The sequence below is a fragment of the Solea solea genome, chromosome 3 (assembly GCF_958295425.1).
Source record: "Solea solea chromosome 3, fSolSol10.1, whole genome shotgun sequence".
Lineage (NCBI taxonomy): Eukaryota > Metazoa > Chordata > Actinopteri > Pleuronectiformes > Soleidae > Solea > Solea solea.
This window is the reverse complement of record NC_081136.1, coordinates 21,014,965-21,038,410: the sequence shown is the minus strand read 5'-3', so window position 1 is coordinate 21,038,410 and position 23,446 is coordinate 21,014,965. Positions and strand designations below refer to the sequence as shown.

The window sequence follows — 23,446 nt, the reverse complement described above, 5'->3', positions numbered from 1 at the left end:
GGACCTCTTTCAGCCAAAGTGAGAATTATACCTCAAGACCAACAAAATGTACACATTTCTCCAGGGAAGCGTGTCTGCTAAGACCTAAGATTGCGATAAGAAGTGGACCACATTTTTGGATTCCTTTTCTTTTTATAAAGGTGAGTCAAGTTCTTCAAATCTCACTATTTCTCTGACGTCTTCACTTTTGATCATGGTTCATAGAGTTTGCCACTTTAAAATGCAATAAAACAGTCACAACTTGCATTAGTAAGGACGGAATTTAGATTTGAGATAGTGTCGTGAGGGGCTTGTCTTGATTGTGTGAGTCATTCAGTACATGTGGGAAGCTTTTTTTGAGATTTGAACCCAGGACTTTTCACTGCCATTGCAAAGCCAGGTGTAAAAAATATCCAGCTTCTGACCAGAGTGGTATGATGTTTTGTGCTACAGCCCAGACCACAATCCAGATTTAGGTTTTACTGAGAGACGTAGGGTTCTAACCCACCACTCCAGGGAAAGACTGTCACCTGAATGCAGGGCCTTCCTGACTGTATACACTTTAAAAACATTTCAACTGCACAGGTGTGCTCCCAGTGGTTCCATGGTGTAATGGTTAGCACTCTGGGCTCTGAATCCAGCAATCCGAGTTCAAATCTCGGTGGAACCTGACTTTGAACAATACCTAGTACTTACACTTGCCAAATTGATGAAGAATGGAATGAGGCACACTCTGCTGATGTGTGTTGGAGTTCATCTTTGTTTGTCAGTGGTTGAGTGTTGACCCCTAATGGAAAAGAGCTAAGGGCAGCATTGTAGGTGACTAATAGTTGGTGTCTTAGGCCACCTTCTCTGTTGTGTGATGGTTTTCTAGGTTAAAGAAAGAAGATGATTTCATTCCTCTTTCAAACCATATGTCCCCCTTGGCCAGAATGTGGACATTCTCGTCATCAAAAGAGTATCTTTTGTTCTTCAGATGCAAATGGGCAGCCCGGTCTGGACAAGTCGTGACCACCCGCCAAGTCAGGATGGCCGAGCGGTCCAAGGCGCTGCGTGTCTGCTAAGACCTAAGATTGCGATAAGAAGTGGACCACATTTTTGGATTCCTTTTCTTTTTATAAAGGTGAGTCAAGTTCTTCAAATCTCACTATTTCTCTGACGTCTTCACTTTTGATCATGGTTCATAGAGTTTGCCACTTTAAAATGCAATACAACCACAATCACAACTTGCATTAGTAAGGACGGAATTTAGAGTTGAGATAGTGTCGTGAGGGGCTTGTCTTGACTGTGTGAGTCATTCAGTACATGTGGGAAGCTTTTTTTGAGATTTGAACCCAGGACCTTTCACTGCCATTGCAAGGCCAACGAAACCAACGTTGCAGGTGAACTTCCTCACAGGAGAACCGGGCTGTACAGGGCTCGTCCGGGATTTGAACCCGGGACCTCTCGCACCCTAAGCGAGAATCATACCCCTAGACCAACGAGCCACGACTGTTGTGCTATATTCTATGTAGGTGTCGTGTAACTGATTTTATGTGAGAAATATTACAATATCACCAGATGAAGTTAAAAAGAAAAGGGAAATTGGGAAAAGACACTGTTGGACTATGTGTTATGTTCTGTCTGTGAAGGTTCTTGGTCATCCAGGTCATTGTCAGGAGTTTGCTGTAGACAACTCAGGTCATTGTCAGGAGTTTGTTGTAGACAACTAGACTTGCTGGAGTTAGGTTGAAGATGTTTTAACACTCATCCACGAGGCTTCTTCACTTCTGACTGTCTTGTGGATAAAAAAGAAAAAATCCAGGTATTTAGCCTCTGTAGGCTGGATACATGTAAAGAGAACGTTACATTGAACAGCGCAGGTGGTTCACACTCTGACCCACTTCCGGGTAGTTAGTTTCACCTGAGTCAAGTTGAGAATGACCGTCGTTGGGGTCACCTGAGAGACACCTCACAGAATAGGTGTAAAAAATATCCAGCTTCTGACCAGAGTGGTATGATGTTTTGTGCTACAGCCCAGACCACAATCCAGATTTAGGTTTTACTGAGAGACGTAGGGTTCTAACCCACCACTCCAGGGAAAGACTGTCACCTGAATGCAGGGCCTTCCTGACTGTATACACTTTAAAAACATTTCAACTGCACAGGTGTGCTCCCAGTGGTTCCATGGTGTAATGGTTAGCACTCTGGGCTCTGAATCCAGCAATCCGAGTTCAAATCTCGGTGGAACCTGACTTTGAACAATACCTAGTACTTACACTTGCCAAATTGATGAAGAATGGAATGAGGCACACTCTGCTGATGTGTGTTGGAGTTCACCTTTGTTTGTCAGTGGTTGAGTGTTGACCCCTAATGGAAAAGAGCTAAGGGCAGCATTGTAGGTGACTAATAGTTGGTGTCTTAGGCCACCTTCTCTGTTGTGTGATGGTTTTCTAGGTTAAAGAAAGAAGATGATTTCATTCCTCTTTCAAACCATATGTCCCCCTTGGCCAGAATGTGGACATTCTCGTCATCAAAAGAGTATCTTTTGTTCTTCAGATGCAAATGGGCAGCCCGGTCTGGACAAGTCGCGACCACCCGCCAAGTCAGGATGGCCGAGCGGTCCAAGGCGCTGCGTTCAGGTCGCAGTCTCCCATGGAGGCGTGGGTTCGAATCCCACTTCTGACAGGATATCTTTTGGGGCAGCCGGAATTTGCCTCATAAGACAACAGTTGGGCGTTCAAATCCCTCCACACGTCAACAACTGGCATAGCCCATAGCAAACAACTCGCCCCCTATCGCACCCTTGTTGTACTCAGGTGGTGCCCACTACTCCTTGGATTCCCTGCATTTGGTGTGCGTGCGCAAATGAAACGGCTCTTTAAGCGTGTGAGATAACAGCGTTGTCACATTAACTACATTTGGCAAAGACTGGACTGGTTGAAAGACTGTGTGTGAAAGGCCTTTCTGCAAGAATCGCACCGCAAGTCTAACGAAATAGGGAACTTCCAAACGAACTTCCAAACGAACTTCTCAAACGTTACAGTTGGACCACACCTGCAGAGGGCTCGTCCGGGATTTGAACCCGGGACCTCTCGCACCCAAAGCGAGAATCATACCCCTAGACCAACGAGCCTCTGAAAGAGAAAACATTCTATGTAGGTGTCCTGTTACAGATTTTATGTGAGAAATACTCATCAAGAATGGGTCACAGAGCTTTTGAGTCTACATCTGCAAACCCGCAATTCCACCTCAGTCACAAAGGACTTACATTGATGAGGATTTATGCTTGCTATAGTCCAGTGAATGTTTTGTGTGGGATTTTGAATGTGGGACCTCTTTCAGCCAAAGTGAGAATTATACCTCAAGACCAACAAAATGTACACATTTCTCCAGGGAAGCGTGTCTGCTAAGACCTAAGATTGCGATAAGAAGTGGACCACATTTTTGGATTCCTTTTCTTTTTATAAAGGTGAGTCAAGTTCTTCAAATCTCACTATTTCTCTGACGTCTTCACTTTTGATCATGGTTCATAGAGTTTGCCACTTTAAAATGCAATACAACCACAGTCACAACTTGCATTAGTAAGGACGGAATTTAGAGTTGAGATAGTGTCGTGAGGGGCTTGTCTTGACTGTGTGAGTCATTCAGTACATGTGGGAAGCTTTTTTTGAGATTTGAACCCAGGACTTTTCACTGCCATTGCAAAGCCAGGTGTAAAAAATATCCAGCTTCTGACCAGAGTGGTATGATGTTTTGTGCTACAGCCCAGACCACAATCCAGATTTAGGTTTTACTGAGAGACGTAGGGTTCTAACCCACCACTCCAGGGAAAGACTGTCACCTGAATGCAGGGCCTTCCTGACTGTATACACTTTAAAAACATTTCAACTGCACAGGTGTGCTCCCAGTGGTTCCATGGTGTAATGGTTAGCACTCTGGGCTCTGAATCCAGCAATCCGAGTTCAAATCTCGGTGGAACCTGACTTTGAACAATACCTAGTACTTACACTTGCCAAATTGATGAAGAATGGAATGAGGCACACTCTGCTGATGTGTGTTGGAGTTCACCTTTGTTTGTCAGTGGTTGAGTGTTGACCCCTAATGGAAAAGAGCTAAGGGCAGCATTGTAGGTGACTAATAGTTGGTGTCTTAGGCCACCTTCTCTGTTGTGTGATGGTTTTCTAGGTTAAAGAAAGAAGATGATTTCATTCCTCTTTCAAACCATATGTCCCCCTTGGCCAGAATGTGGACATTCTCGTCATCAAAAGAGTATCTTTTGTTCTTCAGATGCAAATGGGCAGCCCGGTCTGGACAAGTCGTGACCACCCGCCAAGTCAGGATGGCCGAGCGGTCCAAGGCGCTGCGTGTCTGCTAAGACCTAAAATTGCGATAAGAAGTGGACCACATTTTTGGATTCCTTTTCTTTTTATAAAGGTGAGTCAAGTTCTTCAAATCTCACTATTTCTCTGACGTCTTCACTTTTGATCATGGTTCATAGAGTTTGCCACTTTAAAATGCAATACAACCACAATCACAACTTGCATTAGTAAGGACGGAATTTAGAGTTGAGATAGTGTCGTGAGGGGCTTGTCTTGACTGTGTGAGTCATTCAGTACATGTGGGAAGCTTTTTTTGAGATTTGAACCCAGGACCTTTCACTGCCATTGCAAAGCCAACGAAACCAACGTTGCAGGTGAGCTTCCTCACAGGAGAACCGGGCTGTACAGGGCTCGTCCGGGATTTGAACCCGGGACCTCTCGCACCCTAAGCGAGAATCATACCCCTAGACCAACGAGCCACGACTGTTGTGCTATATTCTATGTAGGTGTCGTGTAACTGATTTTATGTGAGAACTATTACAATATCACCAGATGAAGTTAAAAAGAAAAGGGAAATTGGGAAAAGACACTGTTGGACTATGTGTTATGTTCTGTCTGTGAAGGTTCTTGGTCATCCAGGTCATTGTCAGGAGTTTGCTGTAGACAACTCAGGTCATTGTCAGGAGTTTGTTGTAGACAACTAGACTTGCTGGAGTTAGGTTGAAGATGTTTTAACACTCATCCACGAGGCTTCTTCACTTCTGACTGTCTTGTGGATAAAAAAGAAAAAATCCAGGTATTTAGCCTCTGTAGGCTGGATACATGTAAAGAGAACGTTACATTGAACAGCGCAGGTGGTTCACACTCTGACCCACTTCCGGGTAGTTAGTTTCACCTGAGTCAAGTTGAGAATGACCGTCGTTGGGGTCACCTGAGAGACACCTCACAGAATAGGTGTAAAAAATATCCAGCTTCTGACCAGAGTGGTATGATGTTTTGTGCTACAGCCCAGACCACAATCCAGATTTAGGTTTTACTGAGAGACGTAGGGTTCTAACCCACCACTCCAGGGAAAGACTGTCACCTGAATGCAGGGCCTTCCTGACTGTATACACTTTAAAAACATTTCAACTGCACAGGTGTGCTCCCAGTGGTTCCATGGTGTAATGGTTAGCACTCTGGGCTCTGAATCCAGCAATCCGAGTTCAAATCTCGGTGGAACCTGACTTTGAACAATACCTAGTACTTACACTTGCCAAATTGATGAAGAATGGAATGAGGCACACTCTGCTGATGTGTGTTGGAGTTCACCTTTGTTTGTCAGTGGTTGAGTGTTGACCCCTAATGGAAAAGAGCTAAGGGCAGCATTGTAGGTGACTAATAGTTGGTGTCTTAGGCCACCTTCTCTGTTGTGTGATGGTTTTCTAGGTTAAAGAAAGAAGATGATTTCATTCCTCTTTCAAACCATATGTCCCCCTTGGCCAGAATGTGGACATTCTCGTCATCAAAAGAGTATCTTTTGTTCTTCAGATGCAAATGGGCAGCCCGGTCTGGACAAGTCGCTACCACCCGCCAAGTCAGGATGGCCGAGCGGTCCAAGGCGCTGCGTTCAGGTCGCAGTCTCCCATGGAGGCGTGGGTTCGAATCCCACTTCTGACAGGATATCTTTTGGGGCAGCCGGAATTTGCCTCATAAGACAACAGTTGGGCGTTCAAATCCCTCCACACGTCAACAACTGGCATAGCCCATAGCAAACAACTCGCCCCCTATCGCACCCATTGCTCCCTTGTTGTACTCAGGTGGTGCCCACTGCTCCTTGGATTCCCTGCATTTGGTGTGCGTGCGCAAATGAAACGGCTCTTTAAGCTTGTGAGATAACAGCGTTGTCACATTAACTACATTTGGCAAAGACTGGACTGGTGGAAAGACTGTGTGTGAAAGGCCTTTCTGCAAGAATCGCACCGCAAGTCTAACGAAATAGGGAACTTCCAAACGAACTTCTCAAACGTTACAGTTGGACCACACCTGCAGAGGGCTCGTCCGGGATTTGAACCCGGGACCTCTCGCACCCAACGCAAGAATCATACCCCTAGACCAACGAGCCTCTGAAAGAGAAAAAACATTCTATGTAGGTCTCCTGTTACAGATTTTATGTGAGAAATACTCATCAAGAATGGGTCACAGAGCTTTTGAGTCTACATCTGCAAACCCGCAATTCCACCTCAGTCACAAAGGACTTACATTGATGAGGATTTATGCTTGCTATAGTCCAGTGAATGTTTTGTGTGGGATTTTGAATGTGGGACCTCTTTCAGCCAAAGTGAGAATTATACCTCAAGACCAACAAAATGTACACATTTCTCCAGGGAAGCGTGTCTGCTAAGACCTAAGATTGCGATAAGAAGTGGACCACATTTTTGGATTCCTTTTCTTTTTATAAAGGTGAGTCAAGTTCTTCAAATCTCACTATTTCTCTGACGTCTTCACTTTTGATCATGGTTCATAGAGTTTGCCACTTTAAAATGCAATAAAACAGTCACAACTTGCATTAGTAAGGACGGAATTTAGATTTGAGATAGTGTCGTGAGGGGCTTGTCTTGACTGTGTGAGTCATTCAGTACATGTGGGAAGCTTTTTTTGAGATTTGAACCCAGGACTTTTCACTGCCATTGCAAAGCCAACGAAACCAACGTTGCAGGTGAGCTTCCTCACAGGAGAACCGGGCTGTACAGGGCTCGTCCGGGATTTGAACCCGGGACCTCTCGCACCCTAAGCGAGAATCATACCCCTAGACCAACGAGCCACGACTGTTGCGCTATATTCTATGTAGGTGTCGTGTAACTGATTTTATGTGAGAAATATTACAATATCACCAGATGAAGTTAAAAAGAAAAGGGAAATTGGGAAAAGACACTGTTGGACTATGTGTTATGTTCTGTCTGTGAAGGTTCTTGGTCATCCAGGTCATTGTCAGGAGTTTGCTGTAGACAACTCAGGTCATTGTCAGGAGTTTGTTGTAGACAACTAGACTTGCTGGAGTTAGGTTGAAGATGTTTTAACACTCATCCACGAGGCTTCTTCACTTCTGACTGTCTTGTGGATAAAAAAGAAAAAATCCAGGTATTTAGCCTCTGTAGGCTGGATACATGTAAAGAGAACGTTACATTGAACAGCGCAGGTGGTTCACACTCTGACCCACTTCCGGGTAGTTAGTTTCACCTGAGTCAAGTTGAGAATGACCGTCGTTGGGGTCACCTGAGAGACACCTCACAGAATAGGTGTAAAAAATATCCAGCTTCTGACCAGAGTGGTATGATGTTTTGTGCTACAGCCCAGACCACAATCCAGATTTAGGTTTTACTGAGAGACGTAGGGTTCTAACCCACCACTCCAGGGAAAGACTGTCACCTGAATGCAGGGCCTTCCTGACTGTATACACTTTAAAAACATTTCAACTGCACAGGTGTGCTCCCAGTGGTTCCATGGTGTAATGGTTAGCACTCTGGGCTCTGAATCCAGCAATCCGAGTTCAAATCTCGGTGGAACCTGACTTTGAACAATACCTAGTACTTACACTTGCCAAATTGATGAAGAATGGAATGAGGCACACTCTGCTGATGTGTGTTGGAGTTCACCTTTGTTTGTCAGTGGTTGAGTGTTGACCCCTAATGGAAAAGAGCTAAGGGCAGCATTGTAGGTGACTAATAGTTGGTGTCTTAGGCCACCTTCTCTGTTGTGTGATGGTTTTCTAGGTTAAAGAAAGAAGATGATTTCATTCCTCTTTCAAACCATATGTCCCCCTTGGCCAGAATGTGGACATTCTCGTCATCAAAAGAGTATCTTTTGTTCTTCAGATGCAAATGGGCAGCCCGGTCTGGACAAGTCGTGACCACCCGCCAAGTCAGGATGGCCGAGCGGTCCAAGGCGCTGCGTTCAGGTCGCAGTCTCCCATGGAGGCGTGGGTTCGAATCCCACTTCTGACATGATATCTTTTGGGGCAGCCGGAATTTGCCTCATAAGACAACACTTGGGCGTTCAAATCCCTCCACACGTCAACAACTGGCATAGCCCATAGCAAACAACTCGCCCCCTATCGCACCCATTGCTCCCTTGTTGTACTCAGGTGGTGCCCACTGCTCCTTGGATTCCCTGCATTTGGTGTGCGTGCGCAAATGAAACGGCTCTTTAAGCGTGTGAGATAACAGCGTTGTCACATTAACTACATTTGGCAAAGACTGGACTGGTGGAAAGACTGTGTGTGAAAGGCCTTTCTGCAAGAATCGCACCGCAAGTCTAACGAAATAGGGAACTTCCAAACGAACTTCTCAAACGTTACAGTTGGACCACACCTGCAGAGGGCTCGTCCGGGATTTGAACCCGGGACCTCTCGCACCCAAAGCGAGAATCATACCCCTAGACCAACGAGCCTCTGAAAGAGAAAACATTCTATGTAGGTGTCCTGTTACAGATTTTATGTGAGAAATACTCATCAAGAATGGGTCACAGAGCTTTTGAGTCTACATCTGCAAACCCGCAATTCCACCTCAGTCACAAAGGACTTACATTGATGAGGATTTATGCTTGCTATAGTCCAGTGAATGTTTTGTGTGGGATTTTGAATGTGGGACCTCTTTCAGCCAAAGTGAGAATTATACCTCAAGACCAACAAAATGTACACATTTCTCCAGGGAAGCGTGTCTGCTAAGACCTAAGATTGCGATAAGAAGTGGACCACATTTTTGGATTCCTTTTCTTTTTATAAAGGTGAGTCAAGTTCTTCAAATCTCACTATTTCTCTGACGTCTTCACTTTTGATCATGGTTCATAGAGTTTGCCACTTTAAAATGCAATACAACCACAGTCACAACTTGCATTAGTAAGGACGGAATTTAGAGTTGAGATAGTGTCGTGAGGGGCTTGTCTTGACTGTGTGAGTCATTCAGTACATGTGGGAAGCTTTTTTTGAGATTTGAACCCAGGACCTTTCACTGCCATTGCAAAGCCAACGAAACCAACGTTGCAGGTGAGCTTCCCCACAGGAGAACCGGGCTGTACAGGGCTCGTCCGGGATTTGAACCCGGGACCTCTCGCACCCTAAGCGAGAATCATACCCCTAGACCAACGAGCCACGACTGTTGCGCTATATTCTATGTAGGTGTCGTGTAACTGATTTTATGTGAGAAATATTACAATATCACCAGATGAAGTTAAAAAGAAAAGGGAAATTGGGAAAAGACACTGTTGGACTATGTGTTATGTTCTGTCTGTGAAGGTTCTTGGTCATCCAGGTCATTGTCAGGAGTTTGCTGTAGACAACTCAGGTCATTGTCAGGAGTTTGTTGTAGACAACTAGACTTGCTGGAGTTAGGTTGAAGATGTTTTAACACTCATCCACGAGGCTTCTTCACTTCTGACTGTCTTGTGGATAAAAAAGAAAAAATCCAGGTATTTAGCCTCTGTAGGCTGGATACATGTCAAGAGAACGTTACATTGAACAGCGCAGGTGGTTCACACTCTGACCCACTTCCGGGTAGTTAGTTTCACCTGAGTCAAGTTGAGAATGACCGTCGTTGGGGTCACCTGAGAGACACCTCACAGAATAGGTGTAAAAAATATCCAGCTTCTGACCAGAGTGGTATGATGTTTTGTGCTACAGCCCACACCACAATCCAGATTTAGGTTTTACTGAGAGACGTAGGGTTCTAACCCACCACTCCAGGGAAAGACTGTCACCTGAATGCAGGGCCTTCCTGACTGTATACACTTTAAAAACATTTCAACTGCACAGGTGTGCTCCCAGTGGTTCCATGGTGTAATGGTTAGCACTCTGGGCTCTGAATCCAGCAATCCGAGTTCAAATCTCGGTGGAACCTGACTTTGAACAATACCTAGTACTTACACTTGCCAAATTGATGAAGAATGGAATGAGGCACACTCTGCTAATGTGTGTTGGAGTTCACCTTTGTTTGTCAGTGGTTGAGTGTTGACCCCTAATGGAAAAGAGCTAAGGGCAGCATTGTAGGTGACTAATAGTTGGTGTCTTAGGCCACCTTCTCTGTTGTGTGATGGTTTTCTAGGTTAAAGAAAGAAGATGATTTCATTCCTCTTTCAAACCATATGTCCCCCTTGGCCAGAATGTGGACATTCTCGTCATCAAAAGAGTATCTTTTGTTCTTCAGATGCAAATGGGCAGCCCGGTCTGGACAAGTCGCGACCACCCGCCAAGTCAGGATGGCCGAGCGGTCCAAGGCGCTGCGTTCAGGTCGCAGTCTCCCATGGAGGCGTGGGTTCGAATCCCACTTCTGACAGGATATCTTTTGGGGCAGCCGGAATTTGCCTCATAAGACAACAGTTGGGCGTTCAAATCCCTCCACACGTCAACTACTGGCATAGCCCATAGCAGACAACTCGCCCCCTATCGCACCCATTGCTCCCTTGTTGTACTCAGGTGGTGCCCACTGCTCCTTGGATTCCCTGCATTTGGTGTGCGTGCGCAAATGAAACGGCTCTTTAAGCGTGTGAGATAACAGCGTTGTCACATTAACTACATTTGGCAAAGACTGGACTGGTTGAAAGACTGTGTGTGAAAGGCCTTTCTGCAAGAATCGCACCGCAAGTCTAACGAAATAGGGAACTTCCAAACGAACTTCTCAAACGTTACAGTTGGACCACACCTGCAGAGGGCTCGTCTGGGATTTGAACCCGGGACCTCTCGCACCCAAAGCGAGAATCATACCCCTAGACCAACGAGCCTCTGAAAGAGAGAACATTCTATGTAGCTGTCCTGTTACAGATTTTATGTGAGAAATACTCATCAAGAATGGGTCACAGAGCTTTTGAGTCTACATCTGCAAACCCGCAATTCCACCTCAGTCACAAAGGACTTACATTGATGAGGATTTATGCTTGCTATAGTCCAGTGAATGTTTTGTGTGGGATTTTGAATGTGGGACCTCTTTCAGCCAAAGTGAGAATTATACCTCAAGACCAACAAAATGTACACATTTCTCCAGGGAAGCGTGTCTGCTAAGACCTAAGATTGCGATAAGAAGTGGACCACATTTTTGGATTCCTTTTCTTTTTATAAAGGTGAGTCAAGTTCTTCAAATCTCACTATTTCTCTGACGTCTTCACTTTTGATCATGGTTCATAGAGTTTGCCACTTTAAAATGCAATACAACCACAGTCACAACTTGCATTAGTAAGGACGGAATTTAGAGTTGAGATAGTGTCGTGAGGGGCTTGTCTTGACTGTGTGAGTCATTCAGTACATGTGGGAAGCTTTTTTTGAGATTTGAACCCAGGACCTTTCACTGCCATTGCAAAGCCAACGAAACCAACGTTGCAGGTGAGCTTCCTCACAGGAGAACCGGGCTGTACAGGGCTCGTCCGGGATTTGAACCCGGGACCTCTCGCACCCTAAGCGAGAATCATACCCCTAGACCAACGAGCCACGACTGTTGTGCTATATTCTATGTAGGTGTCGTGTAACTGATTTTATGTGAGAAATATTACAATATCACCAGATGAAGTTAAAAAGAAAAGGGAAATTGGGAAAAGACACTGTTGGACTATGTGTTATGTTCTGTCTGTGAAGGTTCTTGGTCATCCAGGTCATTGTCAGGAGTTTGCTGTAGACAACTCAGGTCATTGTCAGGAGTTTGTTGTAGACAACTAGACTTGCTGGAGTTAGGTTGAAGATGTTTTAACACTCATCCACGAGGCTTCTTCACTTCTGACTGTCTTGTGGATAAAAAAGAAAAAATCCAGGTATTTAGCCTCTGTAGGCTGGATACATGTAAAGAGAACGTTACATTGAACAGCGCAGGTGGTTCACACTCTGACCCACTTCCGGGTAGTTAGTTTCACCTGAGTCAAGTTGAGAATGACCGTCGTTGGGGTCACCTGAGAGACACCTCACAGAATAGGTGTAAAAAATATCCAGCTTCTGAACAGAGTGGTATGATGTTTTGTGCTACAGCCCAGACCACAATCCAGATTTAGGTTTTACTGAGAGACGTAGGGTTCTAACCCACCACTCCAGGGAAAGACTGTCACCTGAATGCAGGGCCTTCCTGACTGTATACACTTTAAAAACATTTCAACTGCACAGGTGTGCTCCCAGTGGTTCCATGGTGTAATGGTTAGCACTCTGGGCTCTGAATCCAGCAATCCGAGTTCAAATCTCGGTGGAACCTGACTTTGAACAATACCTAGTACTTACACTTGCCAAATTGATGAAGAATGGAATGAGGCACACTCTGCTGATGTGTGTTGGAGTTCACCTTTGTTTGTCAGTGGTTGAGTGTTGACCCCTAATGGAAAAGAGCTAAGGGCAGCATTGTAGGTGACTAATAGTTGGTGTCTTAGGCCACCTTCTCTGTTGTGTGATGGTTTTCTAGGTTAAAGAAAGAAGATGATTTCATTCCTCTTTCAAACCATATGTCCCCCTTGGCCAGAATGTGGACATTCTCGTCATCAAAAGAGTATCTTTTGTTCTTCAGATGCAAATGGGCAGCCCGGTCTGGACAAGTCGCGACCACCCGCCAAGTCAGGATGGCCGAGCGGTCCAAGGCGCTGCGTTCAGGTCGCAGTCTCCCATGGAGGCGTGGGTTCGTATCCCACTTCTGACAGGATATCTTTTGGGGCAGCCGGAATTTGCCTCATAAGACAACAGTTGGGCGTTCAAATCCCTCCACACGTCAACAACTGGCATAGCCCATAGCAAACAACTCGCCCCCTATCGCACCCTTGTTGTACTCAGGTGGTGCCCACTACTCCTTGGATTCCCTGCATTTGGTGTGCGTGCGCAAATGAAACGGCTCTTTAAGCGTGTGAGATAACAGCGTTGTCACATTAACTACATTTGGCAAAGACTGGACTGGTTGAAAGACTGTGTGTGAAAGGCCTTTCTGCAAGAATCGCACCGCAAGTCTAACGAAATAGGGAACTTCCAAACGAACTTCTCAAACGTTACAGTTGGACCACACCTGCAGAGGGCTCGTCCGGGATTTGAACCCGGGACCTCTCGCACCCAAAGCGAGAATCATACCCCTAGACCAACGAGCCTCTGAAAGAGAAAACATTCTATGTAGGTGTCCTGTTACAGATTTTATGTGAGAAATACTCATCAAGAATGGGTCACAGAGCTTTTGAGTCTACATCTGCAAACCCGCAATTCCACCTCAGTCACAAAGGACTTACATTGATGAGGATTTATGCTTGCTATAGTCCAGTGAATGTTTTGTGTGGGATTTTGAATGTGGGACCTCTTTCAGCCAAAGTGAGAATTATACCTCAAGACCAACAAAATGTACACATTTCTCCAGGGAAGCGTGTCTGCTAAGACCTAAGATTGCGATAAGAAGTGGACCACATTTTTGGATTCCTTTTCTTTTTATAAAGGTGAGTCAAGTTCTTCAAATCTCACTATTTCTCTGACGTCTTCACTTTTGATCATGGTTCATAGAGTTTGCCACTTTAAAATGCAATACAACCACAGTCACAACTTGCATTAGTAAGGACGGAATTTAGAGTTGAGATAGTGTCGTGAGGGGCTTGTCTTGACTGTGTGAGTCATTCAGTACATGTGGGAAGCTTTTTTTGAGATTTGAACCCAGGACCTTTCACTGCCATTGCAAAGCCAACGAAACCAACGTTGCAGGTGAGCTTCCTCACAGGAGAACCGGGCTGTACAGGGCTCGTCCGGGATTTGAACCCTGGACCTCTCGCACCCAAAGCGAGAATCATAGCCCTAGACCAACGAGCCACGACTGTTGTGCTGTATTCTATGTAGGTGTCGTGTAACTGATTTTATGTGAGAAATATTACAATATCACCAGATGAAGTTAAAAAGAAAAGGGAAATTGGGAAAAGACACTGTTGGACTATGTGTTATGTTCTGTCTGTGAAGGTTCTTGGTCATCCAGGTCATTGTCAGGAGTTTGCTGTAGACAACTCAGGTCATTGTCAGGAGTTTGTTGTAGACAACTAGACTTGCTGGAGTTAGGTTGAAGATGTTTTAACACTCATCCACGAGGCTTCTTCACTTCTGACTGTCTTGTGGATAAAAAAGAAAAAATCCAGGTATTTAGCCTCTGTAGGCTGGATACATGTAAAGAGAACGTTACATTGAACAGCGCAGGTGGTTCACACTCTGACCCACTTCCGGGTAGTTAGTTTCACCTGAGTCAAGTTGAGAATGACCGTCGTTGGGGTCACCTGAGAGACACCTCACAGAATAGGTGTAAAAAAATATCCAGCTTCTGACCAGAGTGGTATGATGTTTTGTGCTACAGCCCAGACCACAATCCAGATTTAGGTTTTACTGAGAGACGTAGGGTTCTAACCCACCACTCCAGGGAAAGACTGTCACCTGAATGCAGGGCCTTCCTGACTGTATACACTTTAAAAACATTTCAACTGCACAGGTGTGCTCCCAGTGGTTCCATGGTGTAATGGTTAGCACTCTGGGCTCTGAATCCAGCAATCCGAGTTCAAATCTCGGTGGAACCTGACTTTGAACAATACCTAGTACTTACACTTGCCAAATTGATGAAGAATGGAATGAGGCACACTCTGCTGATGTGTGTTGGAGTTCACCTTTGTTTGTCAGTGGTTGAGTGTTGACCCCTAATGGAAAAGAGCTAAGGGCAGCATTGTAGGTGACTAATAGTTGGTGTCTTAGGCCACCTTCTCTGTTGTGTGATGGTTTTCTAGGTTAAAGAAAGAAGATGATTTCATTCCTCTTTCAAACCATATGTCCCCCTTGGCCAGAATGTGGACATTCTCGTCATCAAAAGAGTATCTTTTGTTCTTCAGATGCAAATGGGCAGCCCGGTCTGGACAAGTCGCGACCACCCGCCAAGTCAGGATGGCCGAGCGGTCCAAGGCGCTGCGTTCAGGTCGCAGTCTCCCATGGAGGCGTGGGTTCGTATCCCACTTCTGACAGGATATCTTTTGGGGCAGCCGGAATTTGCCTCATAAGACAACAGTTGGGCGTTCAAATCCCCAACTCGCACCCAAAGCGAGAATCATACCCCTAGACCAACGAGCCTCTGAAAGAGAAAACATTCTATGTAGGTGTCCTGTTACAGATTTTATGTGAGAAATACTCATCAAGAATGGGTCACAGAGCTTTTGAGTCTACATCTGCAAACCCGCAATTCCACCTCAGTCACAAAGGACTTACATTGATGAGGATTTATGCTTGCTATAGTCCAGTGAATGTTTTGTGTGGGATTTTGAATGTGGGACCTCTTTCAGCCAAAGTGAGAATTATACCTCAAGACCAACAAAATGTACACATTTCTCCAGGGAAGCGTGTCTGCTAAGACCTAAGATTGCGATAAGAAGTGGACCACATTTTTGGATTCCTTTTCTTTTTATAAAGGTGAGTCAAGTTCTTCAAATCTCACTATTTCTCTGACGTCTTCACTTTTGATCATGGTTCATAGAGTTTGCCACTTTAAAATGCAATACAACCACAGTCACAACTTGCATTAGTAAGGACGGAATTTAGAGTTGAGATAGTGTCGTGAGGGGCTTGTCTTGACTGTGTGAGTCATTCAGTACATGTGGGAAGCTTTTTTTGAGATTTGAACCCAGGACTTTTCACTGCCATTGCAAAGCCAACGAAACCAACGTTGCAGGTGAGCTTCCTCACAGGAGAACCGGGCTGTACAGGGCTCGTCCGGGATTTGAACCCTGGACCTCTCGCACCCTAAGCGAGAATCATACCCCTAGACCAACGAGCCACGACTGTTGTGCTATATTCTATGTAGGTGTCGTGTAACTGATTTTATGTGAGAACTATTACAATATCACCAGATGAAGTTAAAAAGAAAAGGGAAATTGGGAAAAGACACTGTTGGACTATGTGTTATGTTCTGTCTGTGAAGGTTCTTGGTCATCCAGGTCATTGTCAGGAGTTTGCTGTAGACAACTCAGGTCATTGTCAGGAGTTTGTTGTAGACAACTAGACTTGCTGGAGTTAGGTTGAAGATGTTTTAACACTCATCCACGAGGCTTCTTCACTTCTGACTGTCTTGTGGATAAAAAAGAAAAAATCCAGGTATTTAGCCTCTGTAGGCTGGATACATGTAAAGAGAACGTTACATTGAACAGCGCAGGTGGTTCACACTCTGACCCACTTCCGGGTAGTTAGTTTCACCTGAGTCAAGTTGAGAATGACCGTCGTTGGGGTCACCTGAGAGACACCTCACAGAATAGGTGTAAAAAATATCCAGCTTCTGACCAGAGTGGTATGATGTTTTGTGCTACAGCCCAGACCACAATCCAGATTTAGGTTTTACTGAGAGACGTAGGGTTCTAACCCACCACTCCAGGGAAAGACTGTCACCTGAATGCAGGGCCTTCCTGACTGTATACACTTTAAAAACATTTCAACTGCACAGGTGTGCTCCCAGTGGTTCCATGGTGTAATGGTTAGCACTCTGGGCTCTGAATCCAGCAATCCGAGTTCAAATCTCGGTGGAACCTGACTTTGAACAATACCTAGTACTTACACTTGCCAAATTGATGAAGAATGGAATGAGGCACACTCTGCTGATGTGTGTTGGAGTTCACCTTTGTTTGTCAGTGGTTGAGTGTTGACCCCTAATGGAAAAGAGCTAAGGGCAGCATTGTAGGTGACTAATAGTTGGTGTCTTAGGCCACCTTCTCTGTTGTGTGATGGTTTTCTAGGTTAAAGAAAGAAGATGATTTCATTCCTCTTTCAAACCATATGTCCCCCTTGGCCAGAATGTGGACATTCTCGTCATCAAAAGAGTATCTTTTGTTCTTCAGATGCAAATGGGCAGCCCGGTCTGGACAAGTCGTGACCACCCGCCAAGTCAGGATGGCCGAGCGGTCCAAGGCGCTGCGTTCAGGTCGCAGTCTCCCATGGAGGCGTGGGTTCGAATCCCACTTCTGACAGGATATCTTTTGGGGCAGCCGGAATTTGCCTCATAAGACAACACTTGGGCGTTCAAATCCCTCCACACGTCAACAACTGGCATAGCCCATAGCAAACAACTCGCCCCCTATCGCACCCATTGCTCCCTTGTTGTACTCAGGTGGTGCCCACTGCTCCTTGGATTCCCTGCATTTGGTGTGCGTGCGCAAATGGAACGGCTCTTTAAGCGTGTGAGATAACAGCGTTGTCACATTAACTACATTTGGCAAAGACTGGACTGGTGGAAAGACTGTGTGTGAAAGGCCTTTCTGCAAGAATCGCACCGCAAGTCTAACGAAATAGGGAACTTCCAAACGAACTTCTCAAACGTTACAGTTGGACCACACCTGCAGAGGGCTCGTCCGGGATTTGAACCCGGAACCTCTCGCACCCAAAGCGAGAATCATACCCCTAGACCAACGAGCCTCTGAAAGAGAAAACATTCTATGTAGGTGTCCTGTTACAGATTTTATGTGAGAAATACTCATCAAGAATGGGTCACAGAGCTTTTGAGTCTACATCTGCAAACCCGCAATTCCACCTCAGTCACAAAGGACTTACATTGATGAGGATTTATGCTTGCTATAGTCCAGTGAATGTTTTGTGTGGGATTTTGAATGTGGGACCTCTTTCAGCCAAAGTGAGAATTATACCTCAAGACCAACAAAATGTACACATTTCTCCAGGGAAGCGTGTCTGCTAAGACCTAAGATTGCGATAAGAAGTGGACCACATTTTTGGATTCCTTTTCTTTTTATAAAGGTGAGTCAAGTTCTTCAAATCTCACTATTTCTCTGACGTCTTCACTTTTGATCATGGTTCATAGAGTTTGCCACTTAAAAATGCAATACAACCACAATCACAACTTGCATTAGTAAGGACGGAATTTAGAGTTGAGATAGTGTCGTGAGGGGCTTGTCTTGACTGTGTGAGTCATTCAGTACATGTGGGAAGCTTTTTTTGAGATTTGAACCCAGGACTTTTCACTGCCATTGCAAAGCCAACGAAACCAACGTTGCAGGTGAGCTTCCTCACAGGAGAACCGGGCTGTACAGGGCTCGTCCGGGATTTGAACCCGGGACCTCTCGCACCCTAAGCGAGAATCATACCCCTAGACCAACGAGCCACGACTGTTGTGCTATATTCTATGTAGGTGTCGTGTAACTGATTTTATGTGAGAAATATTACAATATCACCAGATGAAGTTAAAAAGAAAAGGGAAATTGGGAAAAGACACTGTTGGACTATGTGTTATGTTCTGTCTGTGAAGGTTCTTGGTCATCCAGGTCATTGTCAGGAGTTTGCTGTAGACAACTCAGGTCATTGTCAGGAGTTTGTTGTAGACAACTAGACTTGCTGGAGTTAGGTTGAAGATGTTTTAACACTCATCCACGAGGCTTCTTCACTTCTGACTGTCTTGTGGATAAAAAAGAAAAAATCCAGGTATTTAGCCTCTGTAGGCTGGATACATGTAAAGAGAACGTTACATTGAACAGCGCAGGTGGTTCACACTCTGACCCACTTCCGGGTAGTTAGTTTCACCTGAGTCAAGTTGAGAATGACCGTCGTTGGGGTCACCTGAGAGACACCTCACAGAATAGGTGTAAAAAATATCCAGCTTCTGACCAGAGTAGTATGATGTTTTGTGCTACAGCCCAGACCACAATCCAGATTTAGGTTTTACTGAGAGACGTAGGGTTCTAACCCACCACTCCAGGGAAAGACTGTCACCTGAATGCAGGGCCTTCCTGACTGTATACACTTTAAAAACATTTCAACTGCACAGGTGTGTTCCCAGTGGTTCCATGGTGTAATGGTTAGCACTCTGGGCTCTGAATCCAGCAATCCGAGTTCAAATCTCGGTGGAACCTGACTTTGAACAATACCTAGTACTTACACTTGCCAAATTGATGAAGAATGGAATGAGGCACACTCTGCTAATGTGTGTTGGAGTTCACCTTTGTTTGTCAGTGGTTGAGTGTTGACCCCTAATGGAAAAGAGCTAAGGGCAGCATTGTAGGTGACTAATAGTTGGTGTCTTAGGCCACCTTCTCTGTTGTGTGATGGTTTTCTAGGTTAAAGAAAGAAGATGATTTCATTCCTCTTTCAAACCATATGTCCCCCTTGGCCAGAATGTGGACATTCTCGTCATCAAAAGAGTATCTTTTGTTCTTCAGATGCAAATGGGCAGCCCGGTCTGGACAAGTCGCGACCACCCGCCAAGTCAGGATGGCCGAGCGGTCCAAGGCGCTGCGTTCAGGTCGCAGTCTCCCATGGAGGCGTGGGTTCGAATCCCACTTCTGACAGGATATCTTTTGGGGCAGCCGGAATTTGCCTCATAAGACAACACTTGGGCGTTCAAATCCCTCCACACGTCAACAACTGGCATAGCCCATAGCAAACAACTCGCCCCCTATCGCACCCATTGCTCCCTTGTTGTACTCAGGTGGTGCCCACTGCTCCTTGGATTCCCTGCATTTGGTGTGCGTGCGCAAATGAAACGGCTCTTTAAGCGTGTGAGATAACAGCGTTGTCACATTAACTACATTTGGCAAAGACTGGACTGGTGGAAAGACTGTGTGTGAAAGGCCTTTCTGCAAGAATCGCACCGCAAGTCTAACGAAATAGGGAACTTCCAAACGAACTTCTCAAACGTTACAGTTGGACCACACCTGCAGAGGGCTCGTCCGGGATTTGAACCCGGGACCTCTCGCACCCAAAGCGAGAATCATACCCCTAGACCAACGAGCCTCTGAAAGAGAAAAAACATTCTATGTAGGTCTCCTGTTACAGATTTTATGTGAGAAATACTCATCAAGAATGGGTCACAGAGCTTTTGAGTCTACATCTGCAAACCCGCAATTCCACCTCAGTCACAAAGGACTTACATTGATGAGGATTTATGCTTGCTATAGTCCAGTGAATGTTTTGTGTGGGATTTTGAATGTGGGACCTCTTTCAGCCAAAGTGAGAATTATACCTCAAGACCAACAAAATGTACACATTTCTCCAGGGAAGCGTGTCTGCTAAGACCTAAGATTGCGATAAGAAGTGGACCACATTTTTGGATTCCTTTTCTTTTTATAAAGGTGAGTCAAGTTCTTCAAATCTCACTATTTCTCTGACGTCTTCACTTTTGATCATGGTTCATAGAGTTTGCCACTTTAAAATGCAATAAAACAGTCACAACTTGCATTAGTAAGGACGGAATTTAGATTTGAGATAGTGTCGTGAGGGGCTTGTCTTGATTGTGTGAGTCATTCAGTACATGTGGGAAGCTTTTTTTGAGATTTGAACCCAGGACTTTTCACTGCCATTGCAAAGCCAGGTGTAAAAAATATCCAGCTTCTGACCAGAGTGGTATGATGTTTTGTGCTACAGCCCAGACCACAATCCAGATTTAGGTTTTACTGAGAGACGTAGGGTTCTAACCCACCACTCCAGGGAAAGACTGTCACCTGAATGCAGGGCCTTCCTGACTGTATACACTTTAAAAACATTTCAACTGCACAGGTGTGCTCCCAGTGGTTCCATGGTGTAATGGTTAGCACTCTGGGCTCTGAATCCAGCAATCCGAGTTCAAATCTCGGTGGAACCTGACTTTGAACAATACCTAGTACTTACACTTGCCAAATTGATGAAGAATGGAATGAGGCACACTCTGCTGATGTGTGTTGGAGTTCACCTTTGTTTGTCAGTGGTTGAGTGTTGACCCCTAATGGAAAAGAGCTAAGGGCAGCATTGTAGGTGACTAATAGTTGGTGTCTTAGGCCACCTTCTCTGTTGTGTGATGGTTTTCTAGGTTAAAGAAAGAAGATGATTTCATTCCTCTTTCAAACCATATGTCCCCCTTGGCCAGAATGTGGACATTCTCGTCATCAAAAGAGTATCTTTTGTTCTTCAGATGCAAATGGGCAGCCCGGTCTGGACAAGTCGTGACCACCCGCCAAGTCAGGATGGCCGAGCGGTCCAAGGCGCTGCGTGTCTGCTAAGACCTAAGATTGCGATAAGAAGTGGACCACATTTTTGGATTCCTTTTCTTTTTATAAAGGTGAGTCAAGTTCTTCAAATCTCACTATTTCTCTGACGTCTTCACTTTTGATCATGGTTCATAGAGTTTGCCACTTTAAAATGCAATACAACCACAATCACAACTTGCATTAGTAAGGACGGAATTTAGAGTTGAGATAGTGTCGTGAGGGGCTTGTCTTGACTGTGTGAATCATTCAGTACATGTGGGAAGCTTTTTTTGAGATTTGAACCCAGGACCTTTCACTGCCATTGCAAAGCCAACGAAACCAACGTTGCAGGTGAGCTTCCTCACAGGAGAACCGGGCTGTACAGGGCTCGTCCGGGATTTGAACCCGGGACCTCTCGCACCCTAAGCGAGAATCATACCCCTAGACCAACGAGCCACGACTGTTGTGCTATATTCTATGTAGGTGTCGTGTAACTGATTTTATGTGAGAAATATTACAATATCACCAGATGAAGTTAAAAAGAAAAGGGAAATTGGGAAAAGACACTGTTGGACTATGTGTTATGTTCTGTCTGTGAAGGTTCTTGGTCATCCAGGTCATTGTCAGGAGTTTGCTGTAGACAACTCAGGTCATTGTCAGGAGTTTGTTGTAGACAACTAGACTTGCTGGAGTTAGGTTGAAGATGTTTTAACACTCATCCACGAGGCTTCTTCACTTCTGACTGTCTTGTGGATAAAAAAGAAAAAATCCAGGTATTTAGCCTCTGTAGGCTGGATACATGTAAAGAGAACGTTACATTGAACAGCGCAGGTGGTTCACACTCTGACCCACTTCCGGGTAGTTAGTTTCACCTGAGTCAAGTTGAGAATGACCGTCGTTGGGGTCACCTGAGAGACACCTCACAGAATAGGTGTAAAAAATATCCAGCTTCTGACCAGAGTGGTATGATGTTTTGTGCTACAGCCCAGACCACAATCCAGATTTAGGTTTTACTGAGAGACGTAGGGTTCTAACCCACCACTCCAGGGAAAGACTGTCACCTGAATGCAGGGCCTTCCTGACTGTATACACTTTAAAAACATTTCAACTGCACAGGTGTGCTCCCAGTGGTTCCATGGTGTAATGGTTAGCACTCTGGGCTCTGAATCCAGCAATCCGAGTTCAAATCTCGGTGGAACCTGACTTTGAACAATACCTAGTACTTACACTTGCCAAATTGATGAAGAATGGAATGAGGCACACTCTGCTGATGTGTGTTGGAGTTCACCTTTGTTTGTCAGTGGTTGAGTGTTGACCCCTAATGGAAAAGAGCTAAGGGCAGCATTGTAGGTGACTAATAGTTGGTGTCTTAGGCCACCTTCTCTGTTGTGTGATGGTTTTCTAGGTTAAAGAAAGAAGATGATTTCATTCCTCTTTCAAACCATATGTCCCCCTTGGCCAGAATGTGGACATTCTCGTCATCAAAAGAGTATCTTTTGTTCTTCAGATGCAAATGGGCAGCCCGGTCTGGACAAGTCGCGACCACCCGCCAAGTCAGGATGGCCGAGCGGTCCAAGGCGCTGCGTTCAGGTCGCAGTCTCCCATGGAGGCGTGGGTTCGAATCCCACTTCTGACAGGATATCTTTTGGGGCAGCCGGAATTTGCCTCATAAGACAACAGTTGGGCGTTCAAATCCCTCCACACGTCAACAACTGGCATAGCCCATAGCAAACAACTCGCCCCCTATCGCACCCATTGCTCCCTTGTTGTACTCAGGTGGTGCCCACTGCTCCTTGGATTCCCTGCATTTGGTGTGCGTGCGCAAATGAAACGGCTCTTTAAGCGTGTGAGATAACAGCGTTGTCACATTAACTACATTTGGCAAAGACTGGACTGGTGGAAAGACTGTGTGTGAAAGGCCTTTCTGCAAGAATCGCACCGCAAGTCTAACGAAATAGGGAACTTCCAAACGAACTTCTCAAACGTTACAGTTGGACCACACCTGCAGAGGGCTCGTCCGGGATTTGAACCCGGGACCTCTCGCACCCAAAGCGAGAATCATACCCCTAGACCAACGAGCCTCTGAAAGAGAAAACATTCTATGTAGGTGTCCTGTTACAGATTTTATGTGAGAAATACTCATCAAGAATGGGTCACAGAGCTTTTGAGTCTACATCTGCAAACCCGCAATTCCACCTCAGTCACAAAGGACTTACATTGATGAGGATTTATGCTTGCTATAGTCCAGTGAA

The 23,446-nt window shown here is 45.3% G+C and overlaps 37 non-coding genes across 37 annotated transcripts; 21 read left to right on the top strand and 16 right to left on the bottom strand.

Annotated features, from left to right (window-relative positions):
• The first annotated feature begins 577 nt into the window (after positions 1-577).
• On the top strand, positions 578-649 carry trnaq-cug (transfer RNA glutamine (anticodon CUG)). Its single transcript has one exon. It is a non-coding gene; the product is annotated as a tRNA-Gln (tRNA).
• A 745-nt stretch (positions 650-1,394) lies between these two features.
• On the bottom strand, positions 1,395-1,466 carry trnap-agg (transfer RNA proline (anticodon AGG)). Its single transcript has one exon. It is a non-coding gene; the product is annotated as a tRNA-Pro (tRNA).
• Positions 1,467-2,139: 673 nt separating this feature from the next.
• trnaq-cug (transfer RNA glutamine (anticodon CUG)) lies at positions 2,140-2,211 on the top strand. Its single transcript has one exon. It is a non-coding gene; the product is annotated as a tRNA-Gln (tRNA).
• Positions 2,212-2,563: 352 nt separating this feature from the next.
• Positions 2,564-2,646, top strand: trnal-cag (transfer RNA leucine (anticodon CAG)). Its single transcript has one exon. It is a non-coding gene; the product is annotated as a tRNA-Leu (tRNA).
• Positions 2,647-3,022: 376 nt separating this feature from the next.
• On the bottom strand, positions 3,023-3,094 carry trnap-ugg (transfer RNA proline (anticodon UGG)). Its single transcript has one exon. It is a non-coding gene; the product is annotated as a tRNA-Pro (tRNA).
• Positions 3,095-3,870: 776 nt separating this feature from the next.
• trnaq-cug (transfer RNA glutamine (anticodon CUG)) lies at positions 3,871-3,942 on the top strand. Its single transcript has one exon. It is a non-coding gene; the product is annotated as a tRNA-Gln (tRNA).
• Positions 3,943-4,687: 745 nt separating this feature from the next.
• On the bottom strand, positions 4,688-4,759 carry trnap-agg (transfer RNA proline (anticodon AGG)). Its single transcript has one exon. It is a non-coding gene; the product is annotated as a tRNA-Pro (tRNA).
• A 673-nt stretch (positions 4,760-5,432) lies between these two features.
• On the top strand, positions 5,433-5,504 carry trnaq-cug (transfer RNA glutamine (anticodon CUG)). Its single transcript has one exon. It is a non-coding gene; the product is annotated as a tRNA-Gln (tRNA).
• Positions 5,505-5,856: 352 nt separating this feature from the next.
• Positions 5,857-5,939, top strand: trnal-cag (transfer RNA leucine (anticodon CAG)). Its single transcript has one exon. It is a non-coding gene; the product is annotated as a tRNA-Leu (tRNA).
• Positions 5,940-6,312: 373 nt separating this feature from the next.
• trnap-ugg (transfer RNA proline (anticodon UGG)) lies at positions 6,313-6,384 on the bottom strand. The gene has a single exon. It is a non-coding gene; the product is annotated as a tRNA-Pro (tRNA).
• Positions 6,385-7,011: 627 nt separating this feature from the next.
• On the bottom strand, positions 7,012-7,083 carry trnap-agg (transfer RNA proline (anticodon AGG)). Its single transcript has one exon. It is a non-coding gene; the product is annotated as a tRNA-Pro (tRNA).
• A 673-nt stretch (positions 7,084-7,756) lies between these two features.
• Positions 7,757-7,828, top strand: trnaq-cug (transfer RNA glutamine (anticodon CUG)). Its single transcript has one exon. It is a non-coding gene; the product is annotated as a tRNA-Gln (tRNA).
• Positions 7,829-8,180: 352 nt separating this feature from the next.
• trnal-cag (transfer RNA leucine (anticodon CAG)) lies at positions 8,181-8,263 on the top strand. Its single transcript has one exon. It is a non-coding gene; the product is annotated as a tRNA-Leu (tRNA).
• Positions 8,264-8,636: 373 nt separating this feature from the next.
• trnap-ugg (transfer RNA proline (anticodon UGG)) lies at positions 8,637-8,708 on the bottom strand. The gene has a single exon. It is a non-coding gene; the product is annotated as a tRNA-Pro (tRNA).
• Positions 8,709-9,336: 628 nt separating this feature from the next.
• On the bottom strand, positions 9,337-9,408 carry trnap-agg (transfer RNA proline (anticodon AGG)). Its single transcript has one exon. It is a non-coding gene; the product is annotated as a tRNA-Pro (tRNA).
• Positions 9,409-10,081: 673 nt separating this feature from the next.
• On the top strand, positions 10,082-10,153 carry trnaq-cug (transfer RNA glutamine (anticodon CUG)). Its single transcript has one exon. It is a non-coding gene; the product is annotated as a tRNA-Gln (tRNA).
• A 352-nt stretch (positions 10,154-10,505) lies between these two features.
• Positions 10,506-10,588, top strand: trnal-cag (transfer RNA leucine (anticodon CAG)). Its single transcript has one exon. It is a non-coding gene; the product is annotated as a tRNA-Leu (tRNA).
• Positions 10,589-10,961: 373 nt separating this feature from the next.
• On the bottom strand, positions 10,962-11,033 carry trnap-ugg (transfer RNA proline (anticodon UGG)). Its single transcript has one exon. It is a non-coding gene; the product is annotated as a tRNA-Pro (tRNA).
• Positions 11,034-11,661: 628 nt separating this feature from the next.
• On the bottom strand, positions 11,662-11,733 carry trnap-agg (transfer RNA proline (anticodon AGG)). The gene has a single exon. It is a non-coding gene; the product is annotated as a tRNA-Pro (tRNA).
• Positions 11,734-12,406: 673 nt separating this feature from the next.
• Positions 12,407-12,478, top strand: trnaq-cug (transfer RNA glutamine (anticodon CUG)). The gene has a single exon. It is a non-coding gene; the product is annotated as a tRNA-Gln (tRNA).
• A 352-nt stretch (positions 12,479-12,830) lies between these two features.
• On the top strand, positions 12,831-12,913 carry trnal-cag (transfer RNA leucine (anticodon CAG)). The gene has a single exon. It is a non-coding gene; the product is annotated as a tRNA-Leu (tRNA).
• A 364-nt stretch (positions 12,914-13,277) lies between these two features.
• Positions 13,278-13,349, bottom strand: trnap-ugg (transfer RNA proline (anticodon UGG)). Its single transcript has one exon. It is a non-coding gene; the product is annotated as a tRNA-Pro (tRNA).
• Positions 13,350-14,723: 1,374 nt separating this feature from the next.
• trnaq-cug (transfer RNA glutamine (anticodon CUG)) lies at positions 14,724-14,795 on the top strand. The gene has a single exon. It is a non-coding gene; the product is annotated as a tRNA-Gln (tRNA).
• A 352-nt stretch (positions 14,796-15,147) lies between these two features.
• trnal-cag (transfer RNA leucine (anticodon CAG)) lies at positions 15,148-15,230 on the top strand. Its single transcript has one exon. It is a non-coding gene; the product is annotated as a tRNA-Leu (tRNA).
• Positions 15,231-15,964: 734 nt separating this feature from the next.
• On the bottom strand, positions 15,965-16,036 carry trnap-agg (transfer RNA proline (anticodon AGG)). The gene has a single exon. It is a non-coding gene; the product is annotated as a tRNA-Pro (tRNA).
• A 673-nt stretch (positions 16,037-16,709) lies between these two features.
• On the top strand, positions 16,710-16,781 carry trnaq-cug (transfer RNA glutamine (anticodon CUG)). Its single transcript has one exon. It is a non-coding gene; the product is annotated as a tRNA-Gln (tRNA).
• A 352-nt stretch (positions 16,782-17,133) lies between these two features.
• On the top strand, positions 17,134-17,216 carry trnal-cag (transfer RNA leucine (anticodon CAG)). The gene has a single exon. It is a non-coding gene; the product is annotated as a tRNA-Leu (tRNA).
• A 373-nt stretch (positions 17,217-17,589) lies between these two features.
• On the bottom strand, positions 17,590-17,661 carry trnap-ugg (transfer RNA proline (anticodon UGG)). The gene has a single exon. It is a non-coding gene; the product is annotated as a tRNA-Pro (tRNA).
• Positions 17,662-18,289: 628 nt separating this feature from the next.
• On the bottom strand, positions 18,290-18,361 carry trnap-agg (transfer RNA proline (anticodon AGG)). The gene has a single exon. It is a non-coding gene; the product is annotated as a tRNA-Pro (tRNA).
• A 673-nt stretch (positions 18,362-19,034) lies between these two features.
• trnaq-cug (transfer RNA glutamine (anticodon CUG)) lies at positions 19,035-19,106 on the top strand. Its single transcript has one exon. It is a non-coding gene; the product is annotated as a tRNA-Gln (tRNA).
• Positions 19,107-19,458: 352 nt separating this feature from the next.
• On the top strand, positions 19,459-19,541 carry trnal-cag (transfer RNA leucine (anticodon CAG)). The gene has a single exon. It is a non-coding gene; the product is annotated as a tRNA-Leu (tRNA).
• Positions 19,542-19,914: 373 nt separating this feature from the next.
• trnap-ugg (transfer RNA proline (anticodon UGG)) lies at positions 19,915-19,986 on the bottom strand. Its single transcript has one exon. It is a non-coding gene; the product is annotated as a tRNA-Pro (tRNA).
• Positions 19,987-20,761: 775 nt separating this feature from the next.
• trnaq-cug (transfer RNA glutamine (anticodon CUG)) lies at positions 20,762-20,833 on the top strand. Its single transcript has one exon. It is a non-coding gene; the product is annotated as a tRNA-Gln (tRNA).
• Positions 20,834-21,578: 745 nt separating this feature from the next.
• On the bottom strand, positions 21,579-21,650 carry trnap-agg (transfer RNA proline (anticodon AGG)). The gene has a single exon. It is a non-coding gene; the product is annotated as a tRNA-Pro (tRNA).
• A 673-nt stretch (positions 21,651-22,323) lies between these two features.
• trnaq-cug (transfer RNA glutamine (anticodon CUG)) lies at positions 22,324-22,395 on the top strand. Its single transcript has one exon. It is a non-coding gene; the product is annotated as a tRNA-Gln (tRNA).
• Positions 22,396-22,747: 352 nt separating this feature from the next.
• On the top strand, positions 22,748-22,830 carry trnal-cag (transfer RNA leucine (anticodon CAG)). Its single transcript has one exon. It is a non-coding gene; the product is annotated as a tRNA-Leu (tRNA).
• A 373-nt stretch (positions 22,831-23,203) lies between these two features.
• Positions 23,204-23,275, bottom strand: trnap-ugg (transfer RNA proline (anticodon UGG)). Its single transcript has one exon. It is a non-coding gene; the product is annotated as a tRNA-Pro (tRNA).
• Positions 23,276-23,446: the final 171 nt, after the last annotated feature.